The 24,644-nt window shown below is 35.8% G+C and overlaps 1 pseudogene; it reads right to left on the bottom strand.

The window, feature by feature from the left end:
- Window positions 1-19,525: 19,525 nt before the first annotated feature.
- Window positions 19,526-20,033, bottom strand: LOC141499306 (high mobility group protein B1 pseudogene; annotated as a pseudogene).
- Window positions 20,034-24,644: the final 4,611 nt, after the last annotated feature.

The following is a 24,644-nucleotide window of genomic DNA, read 5'->3' as shown; positions in this document are numbered from 1 at the left end:
ATAAATTAAAAGTAATGGCTCCATGGTGGTTCCCAAAAGTCAACCAATTGATCTGGAGTCTCATTCTCTCTATGGTGGAAGGGACCATAGTACATTTTGTGATAATTGAGACCATAATCATTTGGCATCTCTGCCAAGAATTTAAATCTCAGTTTGCCCAAGAGGTAGCAAGTTGACACCCCTTTTACAATATCTCAGCAGCACCCAATAATGCCATGGCATTTAAATCTCTGACAGCTTGTCTATAATAAACCCTAGTTGTGAAGGATTTATAACTCAACCATAAAAATCCACTCTGAGCTTAAGGTTGGCCTGTGAGAACTCAGCTCCAGAGTGAATTAATTAATGAATTTGTTCTTTCTTTCATCAGTTTGACTGACACCTGCAAGTGTGCCCCCTTGGGATGTGATCTCAATAGATCTCATAAACTTTCGTCTTGGTCAGTAGCACAAATGAGATAATTCCCATTGGAATGATAGCGGCTAGAAGAAATAACATTGATAACACACGGGGTCCTAGGAAGAGTCACCAATCACACTGAACATCTTTTCAGGACCTAGTGAATGAGAACAGACAGAACATTGGGAAGTGGCCAGCTCCTATAAATGGAATGACTATGATATTTAAAAGACTCTATCAGCCATTGTCCCCAGAAAAGTCTTGCTAAGGTACATATATGCTGCTTGGAGAAAGTAGGTTAGGGATATGAAGATAAGATCTGGAACTATGACTTCATTCTAAAAGAGAATTCTATTAACCCATAGATAGAATAGAAGATGGAAAGCAAAAGAAGCAAGATGTTAAAACAGATGCTTTTCTAAGTCCATTGGTAAATATTTCTTTTACACTTAAGACATAATGTAGTTCCAGTGAAATCCAAGGTGAAAGCCATAGCATAATGGATGACACACTGAGTTTAGAGTCTGGATGATAACCTGAGTTCAAAACCAGTATCAGAAACTTATTAACTATGCAAGCCTGGGAAAATCACTTCATCTCTTGGGAATCTCAGTTTATTCAATTATAAATTAAAGTGATTGGATTCAATCACCTCTAAGGTCCCTTCTAACTCTAAATTTATGAGCTTCTGAACCTGTGGTCTTTGTAGTCTGGAGCATTTGTTTAAGGCAATGCCATTAGAATGTAACAACAAAAGAAATTAAAGGCCCAGTCAAGCATCTAGATTTTCCAATGTTATGATGAACTTTCACAAATTTTAAAATATCTGGATAATTATTTTAAAATGTGAGCAAGGATTGGGTCAGATGATTCCCTGAGATTTGTTCCAAATCTGTGATTCAGTGAGTCTAACACTGAATTTACAATGGGATATTTGACATCTTATATATTCAGCCTGAGACATGAAATCAAAATCAAAACTAAGGGTCAATAAAAAAGCCAAACAGACTATGATATTCATGTATAAGAGGCATAACTCGGATTTTCTGGCTAAGTACAGTTTGTCTACCTAAAACTACCATTATGATTTTCATTGAAATATCATCCTTTTCATCATCATCACTCCTTAGAAGTGGTTTTGTCTATTATTAAAACATGCTTTATTCCATGTAGTAGAAGCAAAGTCAGTTCTGAATATATGACCTTATGGTGACCTTGAAGAATTTTTCAGGCATGAACCTGCAAGAATGAAAAGTATTCACTTATTTCTTGATATAATGGAGGTTGCCTTGATTTACTTTCATGATATTTGAGATAAAATATGTCATGATGAAAAACCTAGTTGTTATAGTGGTTAGAGCACTGGCTTTGGAATCAGGAAGGCTTGTCTTTATGAATTCAAATCTAGCATCAGGCATTTATTAACTGTGTGACTGTGGGCAAGTCACTGAAGATTGTTTGCTTCAGTTCTTCATCTGTGAAATGAGTTTGAGAAGGACAAACCATTCCAGGATTACTTACAAGGAAAGCCCAAATAGGGTCACAGAGAGTTGGACATAACTGAAAAATGATTTAACTTAGCTTTCAAACCCTTAGATTTTGATATCAATATCATTCTGTATTTTCTGTTTGAATTTTTCTTAATAATATTGCTAGTCTGTTGATCTCTATCCCATTTTCTTGTTCATGCAAATAGATTGTGAGGAGCCTTGGACTTTCTTCTATATTAGCAGGGTAACTAGCTTTGATTTGATTGTTCATGAAAGCAGAATATCCTTCCATTGGGTGCTAAGTGTGTGTAGCTACCATCCTCAGCCTTAACCCTTTATTTAGCCTTTTATGTCACTTAAATACTGTTAAGGGTTAGATTAAGTATTCATACCCAGAGTAAAGAAAGGGGGAAAAAAATCCTCTGTGATTCTGACTTTAAGCAATTGGTACAATGAAGAATGTGTAAGGAAACAGTAAAAAAGGAAGCATAGAGTGAAATGATAAAGGAGGAAGTTAAAACGAGAAATATGCACACAGTAAAAAAAAAAAGGAAAACAAACCATCAAAGTATATGAAACAATAAAGAAGTATAAATAACTGCTTCCAGAATCACAGATTGCTTATCCCAGGAATGCTATTGACACCTCTGGATCTGTGATTTCATTAGTGTAGGTAATTCTTAGTGTGGAAATGCCCTCTATTTATATTGATCACTTTCAGGGCAGGGAAGTCAGCCTTGCTAAAAGCCCCAAGGCACCCTGAGAGAAAGATAGGAGGAAGCATACTGCAGGCAAATCAAACCACCACCTTCACTTTGATGGCTATCTTCTCTTAGACCCCACCCTAAACTTTCTGGAAATGGTTCAATATGCATTTTTTAAAATTATATGAAGAACATGCCATTAAGAATTTAAATTCACTGATTTATATGTCTGTCTTTGTTGTACCCATTTATCAGCAAATTATTGCTGATTTGTATATCAGTAAATTATTGCTGATATATGGAAAGCCAATCAAATTGCACTTTGAAACTTGTTTTATAATGTATATATATGTGTGTGTGTGTGTGTGTGTGTGTGTGTGTGTGTGTGTGTGTTCATAATATAGCCACAAATCAGAATATTTTAAAATAACACATATTTTCCCTGCATGGATATTTGGCTTAAATATACAAGGTTCCAATAAATTCAATCCCATTCAATTTAGTTCAGTTCAATTCAAAACAACATTTATTAATCATCTACTAGATTTAAGCCACTGTGCTAATGTCTTCCCATGACTGGTATTCTCCCTGGAGATGAAAAATTCTTAGCTCCCTAGAAGAGCAGTCATGGCTTGAATATTTCTGTATATACAGGCACATAATATTCCCCCCATTAGATCATAAGCTCTTTGAGGGCAGGGGTTAACTCATTCTTGATCTTTTGTCTAATTCAGTGTTTAGAACAGTGACTGAACAAGCAGGTGCTTAATAAATTCTTGTTGACTGATTGGAGTTTTTTTTTTTTTTTGAGTCACCTGGAAGACTCAGACACTGCAAGTGACATTCTTATATTCTCACCCCCCCCCTTTAAATTTGTTTTTATACCCACTTGCTTTAACTGTTTTGGTCCATTCCTTCAAAGCAGCTAGTCAGTCATCCCATGGCACAATAGCTCAGATGACTGCCAAAGGAGGCACCATGCTCAGCCTGAAACGTGGGTCCCCTGCATGCTATCTATTAGACCACCAACCAGCATTTCAAGACGATGTTCTTATCTTCTCACTAAGTGAAAAATAACCAATCTTTTTTTCTAATGAAATTTTACATTCAATTAGTGCACACCAAGAGATAATTACTTTTACATTTCGTATGTGGGGGGGGGGGATAACACATCCGCACAAAACATTCCTGAAAACATGTCTTCAAAATGTTTCTCATCCTGGTGCAGTAACTCAAGACATCTCTACCCTTTTAGTGTTTTTTATTGTTCTTTATTGGAATCTTGGACAGAGGGGGGTTGAGAATGGTGGTAAGGAGACAAATAATTTCTCCATATGCCACTTTCTAGACACTATAGGCAGCAGTCATAGGGGCAACTGTGCAGCAGAGTTAAAAAAAAAAAGTTTCCTTAACTCATTCATGATCTAAGAAAGTTGTCACTTCCAGTATTGTTTGGCCATGGTATAAGATGTAATGCAGAAGCAAAAGAATAAGAGAACAAAGGGTGACTATTCCTATAGTTAGTTGCCATTAGTTTTATGTTGTTCTTAATGGAGTGACATCATTGAATTGTTGAATAGGGGAAGAGGTTCATTCCTAAAATGAGATTGAATGGGACAATCTGATTGTCTCTATAGCAAAACAAGGCATGAGACAGAGAAAGAAATTTTCTTTCAAAAAAGAACAAAAATAAAACAGAAACAATAAAAGGGAAGGGGCAATGAGAGAAAGGGTGGATAAGTAGAAAAAAAAGAACATGGGAAGAACAGAAGAAAATGAAGAGAAAAAAGTAAAAAGAAAGGGAGAAAAGGAAAGAAGTAAAATAAAGAAAGAAGGAAAGAAGGGGGAGGGAAGGAGGGGAGAAGAAAGAATGAAGGCAGGAAGGAAGGCAGAGAGGGAGGGAGGGTGGGAGGAAAGGAAGGAGAAAGGAGGAAAGAAAGGAAAGGAAGGAAAATAAGAAAAGGAAGGGGAAAAAGCGAAGGAAGAAAGGAAAGGAAGTAAAGGAAGTATTTACTTCTAGTATACTGTTTTGCATAGATGAAGCTTACTTATTGAGTAGAACTGGATAAGATTAACAGAAACCTGTAGTTCCAAGCTAAGGTGAATATGGCGATTCTAGAATTGTCTCTTGTTTAAGAGCTTTTCTTATTTCCCCAGTTATTACTGCTCTCCACCCTATTCCTGAAATTACTTTGTATTTGCTTTTTATATACTTTACATTTACTTTTATGATACATTTTATGTCTAACATGTAGACTTTAAATATCTTGAAAATAAGAAATTTTTTTTTTATGGTAGAGTGCCATATCCATAGCAATCAGTGGCTCCCTTACCCTCATGATCAAATATAATGATCTGGTTTGACATTTAAAGATTTTTATTACCAAGATCCTTGCATTCTTTCTTGTTGTCTTCTTACACTTTCCTTTCCACACATTCCATGATCCAGTATATTGTTTACTTGTTGACCTAGTCATTTGATGCTCCATCTCTCACCCATTTGCCTCTACACTGGTTGTCCCCTAAGTCTGTAATGCTTTCCCTCTTCACCTTCTCCTACTCATTGCTCTACTGCCCTTCAAGTCTGTACAAGTCTCATGTGTGCAAATGTCCTTTCCTGGTCTGGTCCTCTCCAACTCTCTCTCTCTCTCTCTCTCTCTCTCTCTCTCTCTCTCTCTCTCTCTCTCTTTGTCTCTGTCACTCTGTCTTCTCTATCTCTGTCTCTCTGTTTTCTCTCTCTGTCTATCTCTGTCTCTATCTTTCTCTCTCCCTCTCTCTTGTTATTTACATGTTCTCCCCCCCCCAAAAAAAAAACTCACTGGGAAGTGGTACTGTCTTTTTTTGTCTTTATATTTCCAGAAATTGTAGAATAGTTCTTGACACATATTAAGTATCTAATAAATACATTTTTACTGATTTTTTTGATAACTAAATTGAATTGGATGAATAATTGGGACTAAAATCTAAAGAGAGTGGTATCCAGTATTGCCACTCACTAGTGGTATGAATTTGAGTCAGTTACTTAACTTATTTTTTTATATTCCCTTTGCTCACTGGTGGGTACTTGAGATTAGCACTTTTTCTATTTGGATCATAATGTTATTATGAAAATCTACCTTCAGAGGAGGCACTGTGGTTCTAGTAAAAAGTGAATTGCCTATGGAATCAGAAAAGCTAAATAATACAAATCATGCCTCTGATAGTCTAACTTCAGTAACCTTCCTGGACTTTTTTCATCTTTACAATGATAGGATTGGATTAGATTGTCTCTAATTCTAATTTCTTATCATTGTAAATCTATGGTCCTATGAGTGTATGCATGTATTTCTTTATAAACTGTAAAATTCTATATGCACTTACTATTATTGTTCATATTATTCATTTTAATAATATATTCAAGTTATCATACAATTTTGGAAAATTTTTACAGATGAATCTCAGAAAATTTATTGAGATTATATTTACTTGTGTGTTTACCACATGTACAGATATATGGTTGTACATGGGGTTACAAACTGAATTATAAATATTTACCCCCAAGATTGACAGAAAATCATACCTATTTGATTTCTGCCTATCAAAAATCTTTCAAGTATAGTTCACATAGTGACAGCTCTCACTAGGTTTGTCTTTTGTCAGATATTTGAAAATTATTTGACATACATTGTATCCTGTCCTTACTGTGAGACCACTTGGATATATTTTATCTTTTCTCTCAGAAAGGAAGTGATAAAGTTTAGATTGTATCAGGATAACAAAAGATTTTTCTTACTTAAAATAATTGAGATGATATGCACTAATTTATAGTGCCATTGCAGAACAATGAGATCATGTAATGTTGGAATTTTAGAATTCCGTGAGACCTGCAGATCAACTAGTCTTCCTTCCTTTTAAACAGAGGACATTGTGTCCTTACTAACATTTTGTCAATTTCTTGCCTGATTTACTGGAATACAAAAACTTGATTTTGCCACAAAGAGCTAATTTTCCCAAGGGAGACACATCACACTTCTTTCTATTCTTATTATTCTTTGAAGGAAATACTGTCATTTTGAGTTGTGAGATAAAACTGCAATTAATTTGGAACAGCAAAACTTAGGGAGCCATTTAGTTACAGTGAAATTAAAAGAGAATTTTTATAGAAGTGAGCCAAATGATATTAATATCTCATTCCATGTGACTTTCATTCATATACTTCTTTAAATCTGTTCTAGTTATTACTAATTGTTTGGCCAGTTGATAATGATTTCTTTGGTGGTGGCAACTAATGAATGAAATGCCCACTTATTAACAATCTACATCTTCACCTCTCCACTAATTAAAAAAAAAAAGACTTCTTGAGTGCTGTATTGAAGCATTACTTTCCCCCTTTTCAACTTCTTTTCCTCCCCCTCCAGGTAACTCCAACTGCTCTAAAATAGAAGACTGTTCAATAGTGATTTGAGCTTCTTGTAAATGTGTGTGCATATGGGATGTCATACACACTTTCTTAAAAGAACAGTGGTAAGCACCAATTAACAGATTCATTGTTGGGACTAAAATGCAAATCTTCATTTACTCAGTCAATTACCTTGCCATTGAGCTTTCTTAACCAAGTTCTCTCTGAACTCAGCAGGATACCTTTTTCTTTTAATATGGAATTACACTTGTTCACATTTTCAAGTCAAAATGCTATTGGTGCCAACCATTCTCCCAGAAAACCCATTCCATCTGCTGCTTACTACCTGTCAAACCTGAACTAAATTGGGAGACCACATGGTATAGTATAAAGAACACTGACTCTGGAGTCAGGGGGTGTGCAACGATGTCCTGGTTTGCTTTCCTGCCTGAGTCACTGAAGGCAAGTCACCTAAATCTCTGAGGCTCAATTTCCTGAGTAAAATAAAGCACTTGAGATTCTATACCTATATTGGTGAGTCTATGATCCTTTGATATGTCAACCCCTTCCTCCCCAACCTTAATGTTCTCATCCACTCAGTGAGAGGGTGGATAAGGTAATTTCTCAGCTTCCTTCCAGCTCTAAGTTTTATGATCCTCTTCAGCAATTAAATTAAAATTGACATTTATTTAATATCTAATAAGTGTCAGACACTCTTGTAGGCCTAATTATACGAATTCCCCCAAATCAAACAGTTCCCTCAAATAAATGACAATCTACTATAAGAGGGGTTTTTAACCTCTAGGTGGCTATGGACTCTTTTGGTGATCTGGTGAAACCTATGAAGCCTTTTGAAAATAATGTTTTTAAATGCATAAAGTTAAAATATGTAGGATTACAGAGGAAATAAATTATATAAAAATAAAAATGTATTTTTCCCATTCAAACTTACAGACTCCCTAAAATCTTTTCACAGACCTTAATGAGGTTTTTCCTTCATTCTCAAAGAAGATCATGACATCAGGGGAGGTGATGCTATGACAAGCATATGAATTGGATTTGAGTAAAAGGGTGTTGTGCTGGGGCAGCTAGGTGGCATAGTGGATAAAGCACGGGCCTTGGAGTCAGGAGTACCTGGGTTCAAATCCGGTCTCAGACACTTCATAATTACCTAGCTGTGTGGCCTTGGGCAAGCCACTTAACCCCATTTGCCTCGCAAAAACCTAAGAAAAAATAAACAAAAGGGTGTTGTGCTAAGTCAGGAGCCTCACCTCCCCTAGAGCTACTGGATCCAGTGACCAGATATGCCCAAGGTCACAGAGCTAGTAAATGACAAGTATCCGAGATTGGATTCAAATTTCCTTACTCTCCAAGACCAGTGCTCTATTCACTTTGCCACCTAGCTGTCCTCAGTACTACACAGTACTACACAGATCTTAGTGCTAGAAGGGTGGAAATCAAGAAAGACTTTTATTAGGAGACAGAGTCATAACTAGGAAAAACTATACTTGGGGCACTTTCAATTGATTTAGAGAAGTTGGAGGTGGGGGAGGGGAGTCATTGGGTAGAATGGGTGAATATAGGAATTTGTTGATGAGAACAGTGAGAGTCCCATAAAAAAATTAAATCATATTGAGAGAGAAATGATGAAACTTGTATCTCGGAGTGTCTCATAAATTGATCCTTTGGAGGACTAGGACACAAGGTACAGGGACAAAAAATGGCAATTTTCTTCTCTCAGAGAAGAATTGTACAACCTTCCTAGATGTCAGTTCCATTGCCCATATCCCTGTTTAGTCTAGGCTACTTATAGCCCTCCTAGAAGGTGTCACTTGATCTAGGGATTCTAAGGGATCAAGGTAAAAGAGAAGTATTTTCCAGGAAAGGGGAAAGTATTTGGACAGAAAATGGATTGCTCTTCAGTTCATTCATCCATATACCTTAGAATATAATGAATATGAAGTACAGCATCATGGAATAAGGTTGGAAAGTTGTTTGAGAACTAGATTATGGAAACATTTAAATATCAGGCTGAGAATTGTATTTTTCCTAGAGGTAATAAGGAGCCACTGTAGATTTTTGAGAAAGGGAATGCAAGTGTGAAGAACAGAGAGATATTTTCATATTCCAGGTATGAGATCATGAAGATAAGAATTAGGGTAGGGTCATATGAATGGAGAGAAAAGGATAAATAAGAGATATATTGGTTAGTTAGAATAGGAATGACTAGACAATTGATTAAATACAGGATGCTGAGGGAAAGGAAGAGTAAATGATGGACCAAAGTTGTGAATCTATTCAAATGAAAGAAGAGGATGCCTTCAGCATAAACTCATAACCTCTCCCTTTGACTCTTTCAATAATTTTGTAATTGTTCTTCCATCCTTAAATTTCTCTTTGCTTCAAAATATTGTTCCTTCAGAAATTCATTTCCATATCAAAATAACTTTTTTATGGGAGAAATCCTTCTACCATTCAATAAATTCCAGTGATTCTCCATAACCTCCAGAATCAAAGTTCTCCTACATTTAAAACTTTTTTATAATTTGGGCCCTCCTTACTTTCCCATTTTTTAAATACTTTCTTCTATTCTAGGCACTCTATGATCCAAATAGAAAGGCCAATGAGCTTTCCATTGCATGTACTTTCCTAACTCCCACCTGCATGATTTTTTCATTAGCTAACTTCCATACTTGGAACAATCTCTCCTCTTTACTTCCACCTTTCAAATTATCTGATTTCCTTCTCAACTCAGATCCCATCTAGTGTAAGAAACTTTTTCTGGACCTTGCAACTACTAGTATTGCCTCCCCTCTTTCTGTCTGTATATCTAAAATGTACCTAATTGCTAGCCTTCCTCCCACCCATTAGAAGGTGAACTTCTTGAGAGCAGGTAACTAGCTCCCTAACTCTTAGCATGATGGTTAGTAAAAAATGCTTGTGACTCATTGGAGAAAGGTAGATTTAACTGGGAGGGAATGAGTTTTATTTTGAACATGTGTTAAAATAGTTATGAAATTACAATTGTAAATATTTAGCATGTGTGGTCCAGTTATTTTGAAAAGAGATTAGAACAATATTTGTGAACATACAACATAACTGCATAGACATACATATTCATATGTATATGTGTGTAGATGCATATAGACACAGAGTTCTGTATGTGTGTATATGAACCTATAGACAGAGATTCATATGTGTAGGTATGTATGCATGTTTGTGTATATTAGTTCATTTTCATAAAGATGAAATCTATGGAAGCTGATATGGTTATGAAGAAAGTATACGCAGAAAAAAATTTAAGTCAGCTAAATGGATAAAGTAGAAAGAGTACCAAAAATAATAAAACAATGCTCAGGAAATTCTGGGTTCAAAGATGGACTCAGATTCTTAGTAGTTATGTGATCCTGAATAAATCATTTAACCTCAGTGTGCCTCACTTTCCTCATCTGTAAAATGGGCTTAACAATAGCACTTATCTCCTAAGGCTGTCATGAACTTAAAATAACATTTTTTTGCAGGATTTCTGTCCTGTTAGATTGCAAGTAGCTCCAGGACAAGGGCTATCTTGATTCTTTGTTTTCCTGAGTATTTAGTAGAGTACCTGGAACATAACAGGCATTTAATTAGAGCTGATAGATTGATTTATAAAGTATTTGACAAATTTTAGCATGCCACATAAATGTTAATCAAAAAAAATCTATGCAAATAATGGTAAAGAAATTGATTTTTTTCCTCTTTTAAGTTTTGCTTTCCAAGTGAATCCTGTTTTTTCTGAAATAATATTATGAATTTTGTGAGGGCTGTCCTTGGGACTTGACCTAGATTGAGTTGTTCTTAAACTAAGGAAAACATTACCTTGATCTCACAAGGCTAAGCACAGCAAATTTTGGGTATAAGAGGATCCTTTGAAATTAAAATTAAAACAAACTCTGACTTTAGGTGAAAAAAATAGGACTATGTTGATCTCATTCAAACACTTGGGAACTTCAGGTTAAATGTGCCAAAAAAAGAATAAGAAAGAAATTAAGGAAAAAGGACTTATTTGTGTATCATACCCTAATTAAAAAAATCATCCCAGTTGATAAATGATTCAAGGATATGAATAGCTCTTCAAGATAACTGAGCTATGAACATCATATGAAAAAGTGCATCAACTCACAAATAGAGAAATAAAAATTAAGCATCTTTGAATTTTCAATTCACACCCATCAGATTAGCAAAATTGATAAGAAAAAATATTGACAAATGTTAGAGGGGAAACCAAGAATATTAATATACTGTTGATGGAGTGACCCAACAATTCTGGAAAGTAATTGCAATTATTTTCCCTTATCCAATTTGATTCACTGATGCCTTTATGAAAAATCAAAAGGACTCATCCATATAAAAATCTTTGGTAGTTCTTTTTTTGTTATTGTTTTTTGCAGTGGCAAAATAAGAATCAGAAATTAAGGGGATATTTATCAATTAGGGAATAGCTGAAAAAATGGATATATAGATATGACACACTATTATGCCATAAGAAATCACAGAAGAGATAGTTTCAGAGAAATGTGAGATTTATATTAAATGATATAAAATAAAGGAGGCATAACCAGAACGATCATTTAAAGATAAAAATTCTAAAGACAAAAAAATTTTGAAAAGACCTAATACCCCTGAATAATGTGATGACTACAATTTCCATGAGATTAGTGAAGCATGATACCTATCTCTTGATAGAAAGACGATGGAATCAATGTGTCTCAATATGAGCACATTTTATAGATATAGTTAATGCAAAAATTTGTTTTGATTGACTATACATTATGTTAGAAGAATTCCCCATTCCCCCAAAGTCAGGAGGGAAGGGAGTGGGAGAGATGAAATAGTTTTTTCTTTAAAATTTGAATTTAATCTTTTTCATTTTATGATATTTTGTTTCTATTTATTTTAATTAATTTAAACTATGACTTTAAAAATCCTTTGATTTTTGAAGAAGGAAAGAAACTCTATTAATTTCTTGTTTTTCCTAGACAATTAAGATGATGTTGCAACCTGTTTCAGTATCCAGGGACAAAAATTTTAAAATTCCAGGCAAGAACTGAGAGGTCCTGACCTATTAAAAACAAGGAGATACACAATAAAGATTATGTAGCAACAAGATGTGTTTTTTTTAAAACACTTTTCAATCAAAGGTGTTAAAGGGAAGAAGTAGATATAGTGGTACTTTTAGTTATGAAATCTCCCTTATCCAATAATAAATAACAGATTTTACAGATAATTGTTTGAATTAGTTTCATTTAGCCAACAACATACTTACAAATAAGAATACTTTTGATTAACCACATAAGAGTTCAGACAATGGAAAAGACAATTCACCTGTGTTCTAGACTGGCCAAGCCATTTGCAGAACACTGAATTTCTTTACGCATATTTTAAGAAGGACTTTGGTAAATTGTAGAGTATTAAAGGGACTATCAAATGAATGGATCAAATCTGTTCTCCTTGCCTTGAAGTAACTCGAAGCAGGATGAATGGGTGGCATTCTCAGAAAGGAACATATAGGTTTGACATAAGGGCAAGAATCCTAACAATTAAAAATGTCTAAAAGTAGAATAGACTGCTTCAGAAAATAGTGGGTTGTTTTTTACCCCCGATTCACCCCACCACCCCAAACAGAAATTTAAAGAAACAAAGACTGTCACTTCAAAAGACTAACATTACAATGTTGAAAAAAAAATTCTTCCCTATTTCAGAATTCCTAAGAACAAGGGAGTTGCATTGCTTCTGCAGCAATATTTGCTTTTAAATTGTGGGATTCACACAAAACTTTTAGCAGGTCCCATGTCAGGGACATTGCTTTCATGCCTTTTCTATCTCTTCCTCACTACAATCCACAGTTTTCAGGAGAATGCACAGAAGTAGACCCTAAATAAAGTTTTGTGGAGTAAAAATGGGAAAAAAAAAAGAAAGAAACAAATGTTGAGAGGGAATTTGGGGATTGATGAGTGGACTGAGATAGTTTCTGAGGTTTTTGTGATATTATGGTCTAGAGAAGCTGGGAAAACTTTGGTTGGAGTGGGAGGCAGTGGAGAATTACAAGGGTGACCCTTCACTGCATAATGGCAAAGGAAAAAAAAAGGAGTTGCAAGATAATCACAAAACCAAGCCAAGGACTCATGAAAGGCAGAACCAATAACACCAGAATAACAGTTACTAGAAGACAGGCCATAAGAAGAAAAGGAAAGATTTTCTAAGCCCTAATACATGACAAAAGACATTGAAGTTTAGCAAATACTTCCTTGCCTTGAGGGGAGTCTTTTGAAGCTTGTTCCATTCTTAATAGAAACAACTAGGTCTTGCAGTGGACAGAGCACTGAACTTAGTGTTAATACCTGAGTTCATGTTCCACTTTAGACATCTACTAGTTATGCGACCCTGGGCAAGTCTCTTCATTTCTATCTACCTCAGTTTCCTCAACTGGAGAATTGATGATAGCAACTGCCTCACAAGATTATTGTGAGAATCAAATGAGTTAACATCTTTACAAATTCCTAGCATTGTCCCTGAGACAAGGTAGTGGGTACTTAATAAATATTTGCTTTCTTCCTTCAGTTTAAAAGTCTGTGGAAGAATGAGCTTTAAGGATGAGGATAATGTTAATAATTAGCATTTAATTTTTGTCTCACAGAGCACCTTATATATGTTAACCCTGTAAGCTAGCTACTGTTATTATTATTTCTTTTTCTAGATGAGGAAACTGAAATTTCCCTGAGTCACACAGCTAATGAGAGTCTGAGGCAGAATTCGAACATAGGTCTTCTTGAATTTAATATCTTATCTATTTCACATTTACCTTTGGGAACTTAGGACATTCATACAACATCATTTTCCTTGTTTTTACATATTTTGCTGCTCCAATTTGACAATTTGTCATTTCATTCATGGATTTTACATGTTCTTTTAGTAGAGTAGATGTGTGATGAAGAACAGAATTGTACTTTTAACAAAACTTGCCTCTTTTTCAATTTGCAAGTGGTCCAAAAATAAAAAAAAAAATTGAAAGGTAAAACAGGCAAATTAATCAGACTCATTTTGTCTAAAATGTATTCTAATAGCAGATTACCTGATCTAAGAAATAGTTTTCTCCCAAGATTTGGAGATTGCTGAGATGGACATCAAATTTCTGATTCAAAGTCTATTGATTTGTCCATTCCTCTTCATTGGCTAACATGATGACTTCAAAGGAAATTCAGTTCATTGAAATGTGAAAAGCTTGTTATTGAGTACCAATTGCCTTTAGCACAAAATAAAAATTTCTTAAGCTGTCTCTTCTATTCCAACCACTAAAATGGTTTTTCTAAAGCATGGGTTCAGCCATGCTACTCCCTTACTTAACAAAAAGCAAGAGTTCCCTTTTGACTTCAGGATGATATACAAAATTCTTCTATTTGGTATTCAAAGTCCTTTATGCTAGATCCCCATTCCTACTTTTCTAGGTTTCTTGGACCATATACTTTCCACTTCCCCCATTTACTCTTTCATCCAGTGACATTAGTCTCCTTGATGATCTACAGAGACACTCTATCTCTGGTTTCTCTGACTTCCTTTAAGTCTTAAAAAAACAATCACAATTTCTAGAAGAACCTTTCCTAACTCCTCTGAATTATTTCCTATTTACACTGGTTGTTGTAGGGTGTTAAGGGAAGACTAGACCCTATGGTATGAGGATGGCTGAGCCATTTTTAGGACTGCTTTCCACCTTTTTTTATTCATCTGATTCACCCAACTCTTAGTTATGACTCCAAGAATCTGTGGTGTGCTCAGTGGTCATACAAAGGTAAATGATTTTGGCAGGTGGGCCAAATCACATTAAAGGTAATTGAGATATCTCAAACCTATCAGTGAATTAGGTGAGTATATACTCCAAGCATGGGGTTACTTCTTTTGACTGATAGGGCAGATGAGACAGTTTGTTCTAACATTCATGATGGCAGCTGAAGTAGTCATTTTAGAGTGCTTAGAATTTGGGTTGGACATTAAAAACACCAAGGCCACCCACTGCTCTTCAGGCCCTCACTAGTTGTCTTGGCTTTTCTCTTGCCACTGGACTATGATAACTGAAAGAGTGAGGCTGGTGACTTCGTGCAATTCTGCCTTACTTCAATTAAATTTATGCATTGATCAAAAGATATTACCCATACCATTTCACCATTTTTACCTATCTCAAAGTCCTTTGACTACAGACAAGTAATGAATCAGCAGGTATGGTTAGAAGGGGATGTTATAAGCCTGTACATAGGCAGTGCCAGTTATAGTGTTATCTTCTCACAAGACTGAAGCAGCAATGAGATTCCCCAGTCATTTGAGTGTCTGATGGTCTTATTTTTTTTAAACTTCTTAAATGATTAGATCATCCAGGTTTCAGATGTTCAGTAACAAAAGCAAAGTTGAAACTTGAATTTGAAAATTGAAATTCTCTAACAAAACAGTATTCCATCAGAAAAGCATGTACAATTCCAGGAGTGATATTTTAAAAAATGGGGACTTAAGAGAATCATAATTTCAAAACCACAAAAATTGTAATATTTCCTCTAAAATTGTAGGTATGTAAACATATAAATGATCACTTTGAATGGATGTAAGATTAACTTTGGTTTTAGAAGGGAAAAATGATTAAATCAGACATTTGGTCTAAGATGTTTTACTTTAATGTTGAATTTAAGTTTATTATCCAACGAGGTATATTTTATTTAAATAGGGCAAATATTAGAATTTTAATATTGACCTTAATGTGAAGAACATGCCTCACCTTATAATGAGACTGAATTATAATTTTGTTTTGGAGTGGCAAATCAAATCTGAATTTACATAGTTATAAACATAGAACCTCAAGTTTTCCCAAGGGATGATTCACTGTCAGCTCTTCATGCTATAATCCTACTCAGCCTTTACTAAGTCAACTGCCAAAGAATAATGTAGTAGCCTTGTATTTTCAACTTCCAATTTTGGAATACATTCTTATTTTTTTTAAATCCCCCCCTCCCCAAAGAATATAGACACTCATGAGAAATAAAGGAAAGGAAAGAGGAAAAAAGTTTCAGTCTGTGTTCTAATACTACCAACTCTGTCTTGGGTGGATCACATTCTTTATGATAAGTCCATTACAAAAGCTACTTCCATATTTTTCCACCTTTGCCATTGCTGATTGCAACTCCCTCCATTCATACCTCCTCACTACCATATACTATATTTTCTCTCTCCTTGCACTCTGTCCCTCTTCTAAAATGTGCTGTAGGATAGCTGAGTGGCCCAGCTCACTGATCACTGGCCCTGAGGTCAAGAGGCCCTGGGTCACATACTACCCCTAAGGCCCAGCAACTACCCAGCCCCATGGTACCAGATAGGCCACCCAATCCCAGCCTCTTGCAAGAAGTAAAAAAAGAAAATGTGTTATATCTGACCACTGTCCCCCACAATCTACCCTCTCCTCCATCACTCACATCCTTACTCTTCCTCCTGTTCCCCTTCTATCCTGTTTATTCTACATGTTTATACCCCATTGAGTGTATGTGCTATTTCTTCTCTGAGTCACCTCTGATGAGAATGAAGGTTCTCTCATTCCCCCTTGCCTCCCCCCTTCCATATCATTGCAATAAAAAAATATTATTGTACAAAATATCTTAGCCTATTCCACCTCTCATTTCTCTTACTCCCATTACATTTCCTTTTTAGCTATTAACTCCATTTTTACAATATATTATATCTTCAAATTCAGCACTCTCCTGTGCTTCATCTATAAAAGCTCCTTCTACTTGCTCTATTAAATGAGAAGTTTTATAAGAATATTATCAGTATCATTTTTCTATGCAGAAATACATGCAGTTCATCATCATTAAGTCCCTCATATTTTTGCCCTTCTCCTCTGTTCTCTATGCTTCACCTGAGTCCTGTATTTGAAGGTCAAACTTTCTGTTCAGCTCTGGTTGTTTCAACTGGAACAATTGAAATTCCCCTGGTTCCTTGAAAGTCCAACTTTTCCCCTGGAAGAGGATGTTCAGTTTTGCTGGGTAGTTGATTTTTGGTTGCATTCCAAGCTCTTTTACCTTCTAGAATATTATATTACAAGCCCTATGAGCCCTTAATTTAGTTGCTGCTAAGTCCTGCGTGATCCTGACTGCAGTTCCATGATATTTGAATTATATTCTTTTGGTTACTTGTAATATTTTCTCTTTGACTTGGGAGTTCTGGAACTTGGATATAATATTCCTGGGGGTTGTTTTGGGGTTTTTTGGGGGATTGCTTTCCAGCAGAGATCAGTGGATTCTCTCAATTTCCATTTTGCCCTCTGCTTCTAGGATATCAGGGCAATTTTCCTGTAGGAATTCTTTAAAAATGAGGTCAGGACTCTTTTCCTGATTATGACTTTCAGGTATCCCAATAATTTTTAAATTATCTTTCCCAAATCTGTTTTCCAGATCAATTTTTTAAATGAGATGTTTCACATTTTCTTATAATTTTTATTCTTTTGTGGTTGAAGTATTGCATCTTAATTTCTCATAAAGTCATCAGCTTCCTCTAGCTCCATTCTACATATGAAGGATTTGTTTTCCTCAGAGAACTTTCTTATCTCTTTTTCCATCTGACCAATTCTGCTTTTTAAAGTATTCTTCTCCTCAGTACCTTTTTGAGCTGTCTTATCCATTTGACCTATGCTGGTTTTTAGCATGTTATTTTCTTCAACATTTTTTTGGAACTCCTTGACTCAGCTGCTGATTTCTTTTTCATGTTTTTCCTGCATCTCTCATTTCTTTTCCCAATTTTTCTTCTATCTTCTTTACTTGATTTTCAAAATATTTTTTCAGCTCTATCATAGCATGAGCCCAATTTCCATTTTTCTTGGAGTCTTTAGATGAAGGAGCTATTGAGTATTACTATGCATATTACTGGGACATGCCCCACAAGGATCTTAGTGTGTGAAGCTCTGACTTCCCTCCTGGTCTGTGAATGACCACAAGTGTAGCTCTGCCACAAGGCTGAAGTGGAAGGCCCTGTTTTATGGGGGGCCTAGACTGCAATCTGGATCTGAATATGGTCAGAGCCCCAGAGTTCTGTTGCAGGTACAGAGGACAGACTTCTGAAGTCTCTCTCCACTTTCCTACCTTTGGTGGGCTGAGCACTCAAGGCTTAGTTGCCTTGGGGCTCCTGCTTACCAGCTCCACAACTGCTAACTGGCTCTATGACTCCTTCTGTTTCCTGGATCTGGGCTGCCTTGAGGGTGCTGCTGCTGAGCTGAGTGCTTCAAGTGCCCTGAGAGACTGGGCTTCCTGCACTCACTCTGGCAGGCCACCCTTCTAATCCTGTGGAGTGGAGCCTTTCCACTATTTTCCAGGTTACCTTGGTCTGGAGAATTGTCTCACTGGAGGTTTCTGTGGGTTCTGTCTCTCAGAAATTTAGTTAGTCTTAATTTTAAGATTTTTGAAATATTCTGGAGAGAGCACCTAGAAGAGGCTCTTCTTTGGAATCCATTCTGAAAAATAAGAATTACAAATATAACTTTGGGTTCATAGCAATGAAATTATGAATGCATATTCCCCAGATAAATATTAGAATATATCTTTTTACCAGTCCTTCAAGGACAGAATTTCAGTATGTTTCACTCAAATAATTCCATGTTGCAAATTACTATAATCTCTACTTGGTAAATGTAATTGGATAGAATACTGTAATATGTAAAATTTGAATTTACCAACTGGCAACTTTTGATTTCCAGTTAAGAAATTGGTTTCTATATAATTTTTCCCCCTTTGTTTTTTTTTTGCAAGGCAATGAAGTTAAATGACTTGCCCAAAATCATAGAGTGAAGGTGTATATCTGAGCTTGGATTTGAACTCACGTCTTCCTGATTCCAGAGCAGGCACTCTATCTACTGCACCACCTAGCTGCACAACCTAACTCCTTCCACCCGCAACTTTTATTACTCTATCACATTTATGCAGGTAATGTAGATCAAAGTTTTTTATAGACTAACTATATGAATACTGTAATAATTCAGGTCATCCCAAATAGGCATACAAAATTGAAGACGAACTTCCTCTCAAAAGGAAAAGTTATGATTTAAAGACACCTATGAAAAGAACCCTAATAGTAATAAAAGTTGTATTTACTTAGAAGCATTCAGAATTTCAACAAAGCAGCTGCAACTTTTTTTTTTTTACAATTGCAGAGTGGTATTCAGTTAACAATTATTTCATATGTTACATTAAAGACAACTGAAAATGAAAATGAATTGCATGCCCATAAATAACCAATTTGTGCTATGCATCAACAAGAAACTGCTTTAAATTTCCATGCTAATTTACAACCCCCATACTATACAGGCAAGGTTAATGACTATTGAAAATACTACTAAAGGACAGGGTTATCTAAAGACACATTTGGTAGTGTGTTAACTGCACCAAAAAAAAGACACTACAGTTTAAAAGCAAATTTTACAGTCTTTCATTCCATTTTTTTTCTCTAAAAGGAGTGGATTGTATATAAACAAGAAAAAATGCTCTAGAACCAACTTAGTCATCATCTTCACCATCTTCCTCTTCTTCCTCCTTCTTTTTCTTATTCTTCTTAGTCTTGATAAATTTTCCTTTTTTATCCACATCAGATTTTCCTTTTCATAGTTTTTGTTCAGTTTAACTGCCTTCTTTTCATAAAGTTGCTTGTCATCTTTAGAAGTATTATTCCACATTTCTCTCAGTATTTTTTCCATATCTCCAATTGAAAGATCAGGATGCTCCCCTTTGATTTTTGCACAATATTCAGAATAGAATAAAAAAAAATGCCAAAGACCTCTTAGGTGCATTGGAATCTTTAAACTTCTTTTTGTTTTTCCTTTAGGTGATTTGTGGTTTTCATTTCTCTTTCATAATGAACCTTATCAGCTTTTGCCATGTCGTCAAATTTTCCTTTTACTTTAGCAGATATCTTCTTCCACCTTTTAGAAAATTCTGCACAGAAACATCTAGATGCTTCTTCTAGTGCTTCTCTGTTGGTTTGCACCAAAGGGGCAAATAAAGACATTTTCCCCTCTTGGTTTCTTAGTATCACCTTTTTTTTTTTTTACTTTATCAATACTTAATCAATAGTATCACCTATATTACTTTACCAGTGGATTATCTTCCTCAGTGACACAAAGAATAGCTCTTCTGCTATCTCTATGAAACAATGTACTGAAATAACTCTGAGAGCAAGAGTCAGATGCAACTTCCTCTGAACAGTCTTTTTGAAGGACTATACTGCTCATTTCTTGGTTCAAAGAAGGGGCTAGAAAAGATGGCCAAAAAATTGTGTCTACCTAATCACAGCAGGTAGAAATCCAACCCTGAAGTCAAAACACAGAGAAAAAAATATAAAAAAGCTTTAGTGAAGATGAATCTGCTCATCAAGGCTGGCAAAGCTGGCAAATGAAGATCAGCTTACTAAAGTTGGAGCAGGATGCACATTTTTCTGGAGTAGTTGCAGTGATGGGGAGTGTGTTGAAGCTGGAGTGGATTTGCAATCAAAATTAATCAGATCAACAAGTTCAAATGCCTACCCAAAGGACAGAACAACAACTCACAACAATGCCCCTTCCAGGAAAGTGTCACATCACCATCATTAGCTACTACCATGATAAACTCTGATAAGGTCAAAGAAAAATTTTATGAAGACTTGGAGATCCTCATCATCAATGTGCCAAAAGAGAACAAGTTTACAATTCTGGGTGACTTTGACTCAGGTGTAAGCATAGACCACTAGAGTCCTTAGGAAAGGACGGAGATGGAAACAGAAATAGGAACAGTCACTTACTATTGAACATTCATTTACTCTTCTCATGACCCTCTCATTACTGTCTTCCATTTACTTAAATGCAATAAAAGGTTTGGTTGCACCATCCCAGCAAATATTGGCATTTAATATACCATGTCACTGTAAGCAGAAACAAAGAGAATATGAGATTGATTAAGGCAATGTGTGCACAGCATGGTGGACTAAACATAGGCTTAACCTCTCTAAGATAAACATTTGCATTTAGCAAAAGCAAAGATGACTATCAGAAGATTTAAGATCAACAGATTGGAGTGCTTCTCCCTGAGGGAACAGTTCATTGCTAACTTGGAGGGAAAGCTGAGACAACACATAGTGGGTAACAGTAGGTCAGAAAAGGAAGTGGACAGTTTTCAGAGATTTGATGTACAGCACCACATTTGGGCCAGAACATTAGCAAGAATCAAGATTCATTCAACAAAAATGAAGGCAAAATTCAGAAGCTGCTAAGTGGAAGAGAACTCAATAGAGCTTATCAGCCAGAGTTAGGTTGTCTCTATCAAGAGCTCTATCAAAAATGAAGTACAAGTGAAGCTTAGAGAGATACAGAATTCTTGATTCAGTAAGAAGGTAGTTGAAATTTAGTTTTTAGTGATAGTAACAATCCAAGGAACTTTTATGATGCCCTGAAGGCTTTTTATGGGTCAAAGATCTATGGTGTATTTCAACTACTCAGTGCTGATGGAACCACATTCATTAGTGATAAGGATATGATTCTAGAGAGAGATTGAACGCTTCCATAGTGTTCTCAACAGATTGTCATCAATTAATACTAAAGCCATTGACTAAATACCTCAGATTGAAGTTAATTCCTCTTTAGTCAAACTTACAATGAAGAAGTTTTGTCTGTCATTAGATTCCTCTATGGTGTGGCAAAGTACCTGATGCTAATTGTATTCCAGTTAAGATTTTCAAGGCAGAAAATTCACTGCTCATACAAAAACTGACAGACATTTTTCTGGAATACAAAGCAAGAGGAGGTTATCTTCCGGGAGTTAAGGGTGCCTCCATTATCCATCTCTATAAAGGAAAAGAAAATAAGTTGTCCTGTGACAATGGAGGTAGGAAGGAAGAATATCTCTTTTAGACAGTGCTGGCAAGATTCTTGCCAGAGTCCTCCTTAATAGATTGACCCTTCACCTGGAGAATGATGATCTACCTAAAAAACTGTGAGGTTTCAAAAAAGTTACAGGAACTGTTGATGAAGTGTTTTGTTGCTTGATAACTCTAGGAGAAATGCCAGGGGCAGAACTGAGGTCTGTACATAATGTTTGTCAGTCTGACCAAAGCCTTTAATATTGTCAGTCATAAGGGCTTGTGGAAAACTATGGCAAAATTTAATTTTCTGGAAAAGTTCATCAATACTTTACATCAGTGTCATGATGGCATGCTTCCCCGGATTCTGAATATATGTTGGACAATGCTCTCATGCTTTCCTAGTCACCAATGGAGTGAAACAGAACTGTGTGCTTGCTTTCATGATTTTTAGCATGATGTTTTCTCCATGATGTCAGATTTTTTCAATGAGGAAGAGCATGGTATTAAGGTCAGCTACTGCACTGATGGTAAATTGTTTAATTTGAAAAGGCTATAAGCCAAGACTAAATCATAGGGAGAGCTGATGCATAAATTTTTGTTCACAGATGACTGTGAATTCATTGCAACTTCTGAGGGTAAGATACAACAAAGTATAGATTAATCTTCTGCTGTTTATGCTGATTTTGACCCAATGATTAACACCACATGTTCTCCACCACACAGCACCAGACCATCCATATAGGGAAACATCAATTACAGAAAATGGAGAAATTTAAAATGCTATGGATAAGTACACTTATGTTGGCAATTTATCTTTCAGGGAAACACACTCAGATCGCGAGGATGACTTACGCATGATCAGAGCTAGTTCAGTGTTTGGGGGTTCACAAGGAAAGTATGAGAGAGAGAAGATATATTAGACCATCTATCACACTGAAGCTCTACAGAATTATTGTACTCACTTCATTGCCATATGTCTGTAAAATCAGTGCCATGCCAGGAAACAGAGTTGCTTCCATTTGAAATCTCTTAGAAAGATTTTTGAAGATCAGCTAGCAAGATAAGTATTGAATATTGAGGTCCAAACTTGAGTTGAACCATCAAGCATTCAAACTCTATTGCAGAGTACACATTGCTACATGTTTGAATATCAAAAGTACATTTTCCTAAAAGATTCTTACTGAGAAGTCACACAAGACGAGTTCTCACATGGAAGTTAGAAGTGATTCAAGAACACTTTCAAGGTCTCTCTGAAAAACTCTAGAATTAGTTGTGAGACAACAATTCAGCATGGTGCATCTATATCAACGAAAACACTATGCTCCACGAGCAAAACAGAATTGCAGTAGCTCAAATGAAATGTGAACTGCACAAATTTGGGGACATCTTCACTCTGAATGTTCATATGGAATGCCTGACCTGTTTTGGCTTTCCTAGTTCATATTGATTTGATGAGCGTCAATCGGACATATTGTACCTTGACTCTAACATTGTGATATGATTTTTGGTCCTCTTCAAGAATGGATAACAACAATTTTACCTGGATACATCTTGTTTGCATTTGTTTATTTACTTGTTTTCTCCATTAGATCATGAGCTCTTTGAGGGCAGAGACTGCCTTTTGTCTCTTTTTGTATTCCCAGCATTTAGCACAGCTCCTTGCCAATAGTAGGTGCTTAATAAATGTTTGATTGATTGATTGATAGTGCCTACTATGACTGACACAAAGTAGGTGTTGAATAAATGTTTATTGATCAAGTGATTGATAGTGCCTGCTACAGTGACTGAGACAGAGTAGATGTTTAATAAATGCTTTTCAGGTGTATTGATTCAGAAACTTCAACAAAGAAAAATTCATGTAAAAATAAGAATAAGGAAACCTTTTTCATCCTTTGGGGCTAGAAAGAATATAGATGCCAGAATATCACAGAATGACAATCTCAACCTGGGAAAGGGGACTTGAAAATCATCCAGCCCAAGTAATCCCTGGAAAAGTAGTTTTTGTCCAGTATGACAGGTGACTAACCAGCAATCATTTAGAAATATTTTTTGAGAAAAAATCCGAGAGGCATTTTGGTTTTGTAAAGTTCTGACTATAACGACAGATTTCTGTACTTTAAGTCTACATTTGCCCTTTGCAAGTTTCCCCCCATTACTTTAGGCTTTGCCTCTGAGGTGAAGGAGAGCAAGACTAATCCCTCATTCACATGATGACAGTTCACTCATTTGAAGACAACTTTCATACTTCTCTAAGCCTTCTCCTTTCCTGGCAAATAATAACTCACTCATTCATTTCCCCCCACCCCTTACAAAATAAAATTACAGTCTTTCACCACTTTGGTGGACCTCTGCCATCTCTTGACAGTCCTCCCCTAGGCTCGGTTTCAACCTATCAATGCCCTTTCTTAGAATGTTGTGCCTAAGACTCAACACAATCCTTCAGATGTTCTCTGAACAGGACAATGGTATTTTGTTGTTATTCAGTTGTATTTGATATCGGATTTAACTAAAACCTGGTGCTCTCTCTGTTGTACTACCTAGCTGCCTCAATGGTGGTACTATCACCTCCTTAATTCTAGAGGCTATTCCTGTAACTTAAGGTCACATTTTTTTATTAACTACCATATCACATATTGATTGATTTTGAACATGTAGTCCACTAATATCTCCAGGTCTCCACACCCCCTCTCCACATAAACTATGATTTAGGCATATCTCCTTCAACTTATAAACATGAAGATGATTTTTATTCTAATCCTAATATTTAAGACTCAATATTTATCATTT

The sequence above is a fragment of the Macrotis lagotis genome, chromosome X (assembly GCF_037893015.1).
Source record: "Macrotis lagotis isolate mMagLag1 chromosome X, bilby.v1.9.chrom.fasta, whole genome shotgun sequence".
NCBI classification, from domain to species: domain Eukaryota; kingdom Metazoa; phylum Chordata; class Mammalia; order Peramelemorphia; family Peramelidae; genus Macrotis; species Macrotis lagotis.
Note: the sequence above shows the minus strand (reverse complement) of the source record. Positions and strands in the feature narration are given on the sequence as shown.